The 9582-nt window shown below is 42.3% G+C and overlaps 1 pseudogene; it reads left to right on the top strand.

Annotated features, from left to right (window-relative positions):
• The first annotated feature begins 1478 nt into the window (after positions 1–1478).
• On the top strand, positions 1479–2649 carry LOC113880758 (annotated as a pseudogene).
• The last annotated feature ends 6933 nt before the right edge of the window (positions 2650–9582 follow it).

Here is a 9582-nt window from a genome sequence, read left to right as displayed (position 1 = left end):
AAAAACATATTCACTGAAAATGTTTACAGGCATTACTCCTTTTACTGTGCTTCTCTTTATTGCAGATACTTTGCTTTGAAGATACTATGTTTTTCAAAAAATTGAATGTTTGTGGCAACTCTGTGTCTAGTAAGTCTATCAGCACCATTTCCAATGACATTTACTCCTTTATCTTTCCTGTGTGATATTTTGATAATTCTCTCAATATCTCAAATCTTTTCTTAATTGTTATATTTGTTATGATAGTCTGTGATATTTAATGCTACTATTACCACTCACTAAACAAGATAATTAGAATTTTTAACAATAAAGAATTTTTAAATTGAGGTATAAACATTGATATTTTTAAAATAATGCTATTGCATAGTTCAGAGAAGGCAATGGCACCCCACTCCAGTACTTTTGCCTGGAAAATCCCATGGATGGAGAAGCCTGGTGGGCTATAGTCCACAGGGTCGCTAAGAGTCAGACACGACTGAACGACTTCACTTTCATTTTTCACTCTCATACTTTGGAGAAGGAAATGGCAACCCACTCCAGTGTTCTTGCTTGGAGAATCCCAGGGACGGGGGAGCCTGGTGGGCCGCCGTCTATGGGGTCGAACAGAGTCGGACACGACTGAAGCGACTTAACAGCAATAGCAGCAGCATTGCATAGTTAATACAGTGAAGTATAAATATAACGTCTATATGCACTGGAAGACCAAAATATTTGTGTGACTTTATTGTGATATTTGCTTTATTGTGGGGACTGGAATCAAACCCACAATATCTTTAAGGACAGCTGTACTTTTCATATAATTATAGTCTATATTTAATATAAGTAATAAATAATATATTATAAAGGTAATATAAATATATGAAATTTATGAATACTAAAAACTTTAGTATACTGGTATACTCATTTTAAACTCTGATAATGATGAGTTACTTGCCATATTACAGACTGATGAACTAAATCAACTTTTTTAGGTCTTAGAAACTGACATTTATAATTTAGTCTTATCATGTTTTCATACATTTTATTTACTATGAGTAGCAGATGAAGTTCAGAGACAAAGAATTTCTGAAGTGGTAGAAATTCTATAAGAATTACCCTTCAGAGAAGACCATCCTGAGAAATTTTTAAATGAATTTTGCTCATCTCTCCATTAAGAAAGAAATTGCCAATGTTCCTATATTATTCACATACCACAAAAGTTAAATCACAATTTTCTTTCTTTCTTTTTCCTTTTTTTCATTGTAAGTAGATATGAATCCAAAGTAATGTGTGAATAATAAATAAAATACAACCTGCAAGTTACCTGCTTTGAACAATACGGAGATTTTTATATCAGCTCTTAAATCCTAGATCTTCATTACTTCAAGAGACTGAACTTTTTCATTTTGTTTAATTTTATTAAAAAAAAAAAAAACAAATTGGGAAACAGGAAAAGAAGGGAAGAAGGAAGAACAGAGAAGAGGAGGAGAGGGAGGAGGAGGGAGGTGGCGGCGCCGTGGCGGAGGAGCAGGAGCAGGAGGGGGATGGCGAGGAGAAGGCTCCTGGGTGGCAGGGCGCTCCTGCTCCTCCAGGCGCTGCCCAGCCCCCTGTCAGTCAGGGCTGAACCCCCGCAGGATAAGGAAACCTGCATGGGTACCAACAATCAAAGCTACATCTGTGACACAGGACACTGCTGTGGACAGTCTCAGTGCTGCAACTACTACTATGAACTCTGGTGGTTCTGGCTCGTGTGGACCATCATCATCATCCTGAGCTGCTGCTGCGTCTGCCACCACCGCCGAGCCAAGCATCACCTTCAGTCCTAGCAGCGGCAGCATGACATCAACCTGATCGCCTATGGGGAAGCCCACAATTACTCAGCGCTGCCATTTTACTTCAGGTTTTTGCCAAACTATTTACTACCTCCTTATGAGGAAGTGGTGAACCGACCTCCAACTCCTCCCCCAGCATACAGTGCCTTCCAGCTCCAGCAGCAGCAGCAGCAGCAGCAGCTACCTGCACAGTGTGGCTCTGCAGGCAGCAGCCCCCCAGGCACCGACCCCACCAGGGACTCCCAGGGGGCTCAGAGCAGCCCCTTGTCCGGGCCCAGCAGAAGTAGCACGCGACTCCCAAGCGTCACTGACCCTGAGCCCTCTGACGTGCCAGCAGACCCAGCAGCCACCAAAACCTCTGGCATGGAGCCCAGCGGCTCTGTGGCTGGCCTGGGGGAGGTGGACCCCACGGCCTTCCTGGACAAGGATTCCGAATGTAAGGAGGAGCTTCTGAAAGAGTACAGCTCTGAGCAGGGCAGCGCCCTCCCTGACAACAAAGACAAGACACCTGGCAGACACCGCCGCTTCACAGGTGACTCAGGCATCGAGGTGTGTGTGTGCAACCAGGGCCACCATGATGATGACCTCATAGAGTTCAATGCACTCATCTACGATGCTCTGGACGGGCCCCTGAACTTCTGCGACAGCTGCAATGTGCGGCCACCTGGCGACTAGGAGGAAGGTCTCTGCTAGCCCTCCGAGGAGCAGGCCCGGGAGCCCGGGCATCCACACCTGCCAAGGCCGCCTGCCTGCCTGCTGCTGAACACCATCAACGAGCAGGACTCCCCAAACTCCCAGAGCAGCAGCTCCCCCAGCTAGAGCAGGTCCTGGCTATACCTGAGATTTGGCGATGCAATCAGGGTAGGGGAAAACCATGCGAGAAACATTAAGTAACTGTGTTCCTTCCCCCGCACCCCTGCTCCTGCATTTTCCTGCATCTCCAGGTACACTTTGGGGTGTGGGTGGCTTGCCCCCCCCCCCACAGAAACACAGTGCTGTGGAGGGCTGAGAAGTTATCCTGTGACTCATTTCTCATACCCCACCCCATTCCCCTTTACCTCTTTTAAAGTCACATCTCACTGCCTGCTTGGGTCAGAGAGATGTGTGTTCAAAAGCCCCCAAGGAGGGAATGAGACCGTGCCCTGAGGTGACTCTTGGTGATGGAATGGATGTGCTTTCCGGTGTTAGTTTATGAGAACCTCGCTGCATCTCTGTCCAGAGGAGGCGGCTGGTCTCAGCCCTGGATGAAGAAGGAAGCTCACAGAGGCCCAGGGATTGTCTCCCCTTGCTACCAGCATCTGTGAAGCCAGAACTGTGTTCTGCTGTGGTGGGGAGGAGAGTTGACTGCAGTTGTGTGGTGGATTGGTAAGGGACTTGTGCTCTCAAATTCCAGCTGACGAGCTCGCGGTGCCAGGGTGTTCTGGAGGGGCTCCTCCCTTCTCAGCAGGATCTGGCTGGCCACAGGTTGGTTTCAGGCTGGAAGATTATATACCTGCCTTTTGTTTTGTTTTTTAAAGAAAAAAAAAAAAAAAGCAAGCTGAAAACAAGAACTTGACCAGTGGGCAGGCAAGAATTCTGTTTTGGAAAAGGGAAGTTTGTGTCTTTTTCTCAACTTGGCCTTCAAAGAGCTTGACTATAGTTGAGCCAGGAGATACATAATGTGCAGGCTTGGGTGGGGGCTGTCTCTGGAACTCCTGTGAATGAGCAGGAGGCCCTGCAGTGTGGCAGCGGATGGAGGTGCAACTTTCCGTTGTCTCTGCCCTTTGATCTGCACCCATGGGTGACCAGTGCCCTCCCTCCGTCCCAGACACACGTCTGCCGGCCTTCACGTCTCACTGTTTTCTATGAACAAATGAGGCTGTGGGTCCTGAGGAAGGGCAGGCCCAAAGTCTGGCTCTCGCACAGTATTTTCTCTTGATTCTGAATAAGTTGTTTGTTTATTTGTTTATTTTTTCAAACTGACCACTTGGAAAAAGAATGCCTTGGTTATCTGTGGTTTACATGCCCTTTGCCTGCTCTGCACCACCCCTTGAGTGGGGTATCTGATTTTTGTAGTCTATGTAAAGAGTCTCAGTAGCCCAGATAGGAGAGTGTAGGCAGCCCTCCTGAAGGACCACAGGATCCTTACTTCCTGTAGTTTTGTTTCAGAAACCAGGTGAGCTTTGATAGGAATAATCTGAATGGAGAAAGCAAACTGCTGAAACTAACATTCCCTGCCCAACCCTGTTCACATGAAGAGCTTGGTTCTTCCCCGACTCTTGAATAATGATATTCAGAATAGGCGTTGATGTTTTGGTTGAGAAAGGAAGGTATAAACAGGGGACACATACAGACTGAAAGTGAAGGGCTGGAATAAGATTTTCCATGCAAATAGGGACCAAAAGAAAGCAGGAGTAGCAAAGCTCATATTAGATAAAATAGACTTTAAAACAAAGGCTGTGAAAAGAGACAAAGATGGTCACTACATAATGATCAAAGGATCAATCCAAGAAGAAGATATAACAATTATAAATATATATGCACCCAACACGGGAGCACCGCAATATGTAAGACAAATGCTAACAAGTATGAAAGCAGAAATTTACCATAACACAATAATAGTGGGAGACTTTAATACCCCACTCACACCTATGGATAGATCAACTAAACAGAAAATTAACAAGGAAACACAAACTTTAAATGATACAATAGACCAGTTAGACCTAATTGATATCTATAGGACATTTTATCCCAAAACAATGAATTTCACCTTTTTCTCAAGCGCACATGGAACCTTCTCCAGGATAGATCACATCCTGGGCCATAAAGCTAGCCTTGGTAAATTCAAAAAAATAGAAATCTTTCCAAGCATCTTTTCTGACCACAATGCAGTAAGATTAGATCTCAATTACAGGAGAAAAACTATTAAAAATTTCAACATACGGAGGCTGAACAACACGTTGCTGAATAACCAACAAATCACAGAAGAAATCAAAAAAGAAATCAAAATTTGCATAGAAACGAATGAAAATGAAAACACAACAACCCAAAACCTGTGGGACACGGTAAAAGCAGTCCTAGGGAAAGTTCATAGCAATACAGGCACACCTCAAGAAACAAGAAAAAAGTCAAATAAATAACCTAACTCTACACCTAAAGCAACTAGAAAAGGAAGAAATGAAGAACCCCAGGGTTAGTAGAAGAAAAGAAATCTTAAAAATTAGAGCAGAAATAAATGCAAAAGAAACAAAAGAGACCATAGCAAAAATCAACAAAACCAAAAGCTGGTTCTTCGAAAGGATAAATAAAATTGACAAACCATTAGCCAGACTCATTAAGAAACAAAGGGAGAAAAATCAAATCAATAAAATTAGAAACGAAAATGGAGAGATCACAACAGACAACACAGAAATACAAAGGATCATAAGAGACTACTATCAACAATTATATGCCAATAAAATGGACAACGTGGAAGAAATGGACAAATTCTTAGAAAAGTACAACTTTCCAAAACTCGACCAGGAAGAAATAGAAAATCTTAACAGACCCATCATAAGCATGGAAATTGAAACTGTAATCAAAAATCTTCCAGCAAACAAAAGCCCCGGTCCAGACGGCTTCACAGCTGAATTCTACCAAAAATTTAGAGAAGAGCTAACACCTATCCTGCTCAAACTCTTCCAGAAAATTGCAGAGGAAGGTAAACTTCCAAACTCATTCTATGAGGCCACCATCACCCTAATACCAAAACCTGACAAAGATGCCACAAAAAAAGAAAACTACAGGCCAATATCACTGATGAACATAGATGCAAAAATCCTTAACAAAATTCTAGCAATCAGAATCCAACAACACATTAACAAGATCATATACCATGACCAAGAGGGCTTTATCCCAGGGATGCAAGGATTCTTCAATATCCGCAAATCAATCAATGTAATACACCACATTAACAAATTGAAAAATAAAAACCATATGATTATCTCAATAGATGCAGAGAAAGCCTTTGACAAAATTCAACATCCATTTATGATAAGAACTCTCCAGAAAGCAGGAATAGAAGGAACATACCTCAACATAATAAAAGCTATATATGACAAACCCACAGCAAACATTATCCTCAATGGTGAAAAATTGAAAGCATTTCCTCTAAAGTCAGGAACAAGACAAGGGTGCCCACTTTCACCACTACTATTCAACATAGTTTTGGAAGTTTTGGCCACAGCAATCAGAGCAGAAAAAAAAATAAAAGGAATCCAAATTGGAAAAGAAGAAGTAAAACTCTCACTGTTTGCAGATGACATGATCCTCTACATAGAAAACCCTAAAGACTCCACCAGAAAATTACTAGAACTAATCAATGATTATAGTAAAGTTGCAGGATATAAAATCAACACACAGAAATCCCTTGCATTCCTATACACTAATAATGAGAAAACAGAAAGAGAAATTAAGGAAACAATTCCATTCACCATTGCAATGGAAAGAATAAAATACTTAGGAATATATATCTACATAAAGAAACTAAAGACCTATATATAGAAAACTATAAAACACTGGTGAAAGAAATCAAAGAGGACACTAATAGATGGAGAAATATACCATGTTCATGGATTGGAAGAATCAATATAGTGAAAATGAGTATACTACCCAAAGCAATTTATAGATTCAATGCAATCCCTATCAAGCTACCAACAGTATTCTTCACAGAGCTAGAACAAATAATTTCACAATTTGTATGGAAATACAAAAAACCTCGAATAGCCAAAGCGATCTTGAGAAAGAAGAATGGAACTGGAGGAATCAATGTGCCTGACTTCAGGCTCTACTACAAAGCCACAGTTATCAAGACAGTATGGTACTGGCACAAAGACAGAACTATAGATCAATGGAACAAAATAGAAAGCCCAGAGATAAATCCGCGCACATATGGACACCTTATCTTTGACAAAGGAGGCAAGAATATACAATGGATTAAAGACAATCTCTTTAACAAGTGGTGCTGGGAAATCTGGTCAACCACTTGTAAAAGAATGAAACTAGAACACTTTCTAACACCATACACAAAAATACACTCAAAATGGATTCAAGATCTAAATGTAAGACCAGAAACTATAAAACTCCTAGAGGAGAACATAGGCAAAACACTCTCCGACATACATCACAGCAGGATCCTCTGTGGACCCACCTCCCAGAGTATTGGAAATAAAAGCAAAAAATAAACAAATTGGACCTAATTAACCTTAAAAGCTTCTGCACATCAAAGGAAACTATTAGCAAGGTGAAAAAGACAGCCTTCAGAATGGGAGAAAATAATAGCAAATGAAGCAACTGACAAACAACTAATCTCAAAAATATACAAGCAACTCCTCCAGCTCAACTCCAGAAAAATAAACGACCCAATCAAAAAATGGGCCAAAGAACTAAATAGACATTTCTCCAAAGAAGACATACAGATGGCTAACAAACACATGAAAAGATGCTCAACATCACTCATTATCAGAGAAATGCAAATCAAAACCACTATGAGATACCATTTCACACTAGTCAGAATGGCTGCGATCCAAAAGTCTACAAATAATAAATGCTGGAGAGGGTGTGGAGAAAAGGGAACCCTCTTACACTGTTGGTGGGAATGCAAACTAGTACAGCCACTATGGAGAACAGTGTGGAGATTCCTTAAAAAACTGGAAATAGAACTGCCTTATGACCCAGTAATCGCACTGCTGGGCATACACACCGAGGAAACCAGAAGGGAAAGAGACACGTGTACCCCAATGTTCATCACAGCACTGTTTATAATAGCCAGGACATGGAAGCAACCTAGATGTCCATCAGCCATTAAAAAGAAAATATTTGAATCAGTTCTAATGAGGTGGATGAAACTGGAGCCTATTATACAGAGTGAAGTAAGCCAGAAGGAAAAACACCAATACAGTATAATAATGCATATATATGGAATTTAGAAAGATGGTAACAATAACCCTGTGTACGAGACAGCAAAAGAGACACTGCTGTATAGAACAGTCTTATGGACTCTATGGGAGAGGGAGAGGGTGGGAAGATTTGGGAGAATGGCATTGAAACATGTAAAATATCATGTATGAAACGAGATGCCAGTCCAGGTTCGATGCACGGTACTGGATCCTTGGGGCTAGAGCACTGGGACGACCCAGAGGGATGGTATGTGGAGGGAGGAGGGAGGAGGGTTCAGGATGGGGAACACATGTATACCTGTGGCGGATTCATTTTGATATTTGGCCAAACTAATACAATTATGTAAAGTTTAAAAATAAAATAAAATTTAAAAAAATAAAATAAAAAAATAAAATAAATATAAATATCTGCTTTACATACTGATACTCCAAATTGTGACTTTAAAAAAACACTAAAAATAAATTAATTAAATAAAAATGTCTTATAAAAAAAAAGAAAGGAAGCTATATATCTGTATATATATGAATACACACGTATCTATGTGTATGTGTATATATATGTATATGTATATAAACACATACACACAAAATAGACAAATCTGAGGTTGTGAGGTGAACAAGTGTCTGCAATTGGAGTCCACAAAACCAAAATCCATGTTGAACAAGTGCAGTCTGTATACGATGACTTTTCCAGTAACCTGTGTGCATCTGTCCATTGTGTGTGAGCCCCCAGCCTTGTTTTCCTGTGAATATACTTTGAACGGCAGCCACTCTATTCACATTACCCATGCGTTCAGAGCAGGCGCAGCCGTTTCAAGGTAATTTACTTTACACATTTACTGTTTACTGAGCAAATGTCTGACTGTGCACTTGAGTGTACTCAGCAGTGCTGTTGACGGCAGTCCTCACGTTTGCCAGAGATACTGTGCTCCAAATAGAGGTTTTACTCTACCCCTCACTGCAATTTGCACATTGCTCCATGAACACACGGAGGCCTGTGTCCTATTCCCTGTAAGCGGAAAGTGCTCTGAACCTGTCTGCTTTCCCCAGCTGCTCCCAGCCCTCGGCATCAGCCCCCAGGAGGGTCCAAACCCCCTCAGGACAGAGGGCCAAGGTGGAACCTCAGACAGAAGCTTGACTGGATCTTCAGGGTCAAGCTCAGACTGGCTTTGGCCCAGGCATCGGCCCCACCCAGAATTGCCAGGAGGCTTTGATGGCCACCACAGTGCCATAGGGCTTACCTCCCTCTGCTGAGGTCCAGCACGCGGCTGACGTGTGGCCAGAGCAGGCAGGAGTGTGCCTGCAGCCCCCCTCAGATGCCTTTCCTGATGCCTTTTTTTTAAATCCCAAACAACTCACTGAAGTGTCTCAAAGGCTATTAAGTTTTACCAAAATGAACCCTGTTTGAGTTAACTGGTTAAAGGGGTGGATTCTGGCCCTCTGAAGATTCCTTCTCCAGTCAGAGTGGGGAACTGGTCTGCAGGTTTACTGCTGGGTTCACTGCAGTGTCTGACCCTAAAGGCACGAGAAGAAAACAAACATGCGGTGGGTGGAGCTGGACTCGAGTCCAGTGTCACCGCCTGGCCCCTGCTACCTGAGGCTGCCCTGCACACGGAGGCACTGAAGTAGGGAGCTGAAGGACACTTGAAGGGCCGGGGACATTTGAGGGAGCCTGGTGTTCCAAGCGAATGAGAAGAAAGGGACGGGTCAAGGGTTTGGTGCTACAGTCGGAAGATTTGCAATTGCTAACACATTCCTGTGTGAGGCACATCACCCTTTGTCAGTTATTGTGAATATGTGTATTTTAAGCAATAAGATTCAGCTGGTCAGACTTTTCTGGGCAGTCTTGGTGACAC

Source organism: Bos indicus x Bos taurus, chromosome 2, assembly GCF_003369695.1.
Source record: "Bos indicus x Bos taurus breed Angus x Brahman F1 hybrid chromosome 2, Bos_hybrid_MaternalHap_v2.0, whole genome shotgun sequence".
Lineage (NCBI taxonomy): Eukaryota > Metazoa > Chordata > Mammalia > Artiodactyla > Bovidae > Bos > Bos indicus x Bos taurus.
The sequence above is the reverse complement of the archived record's forward strand: the minus strand, read 5'-3'. Positions and strand labels throughout refer to the sequence as shown.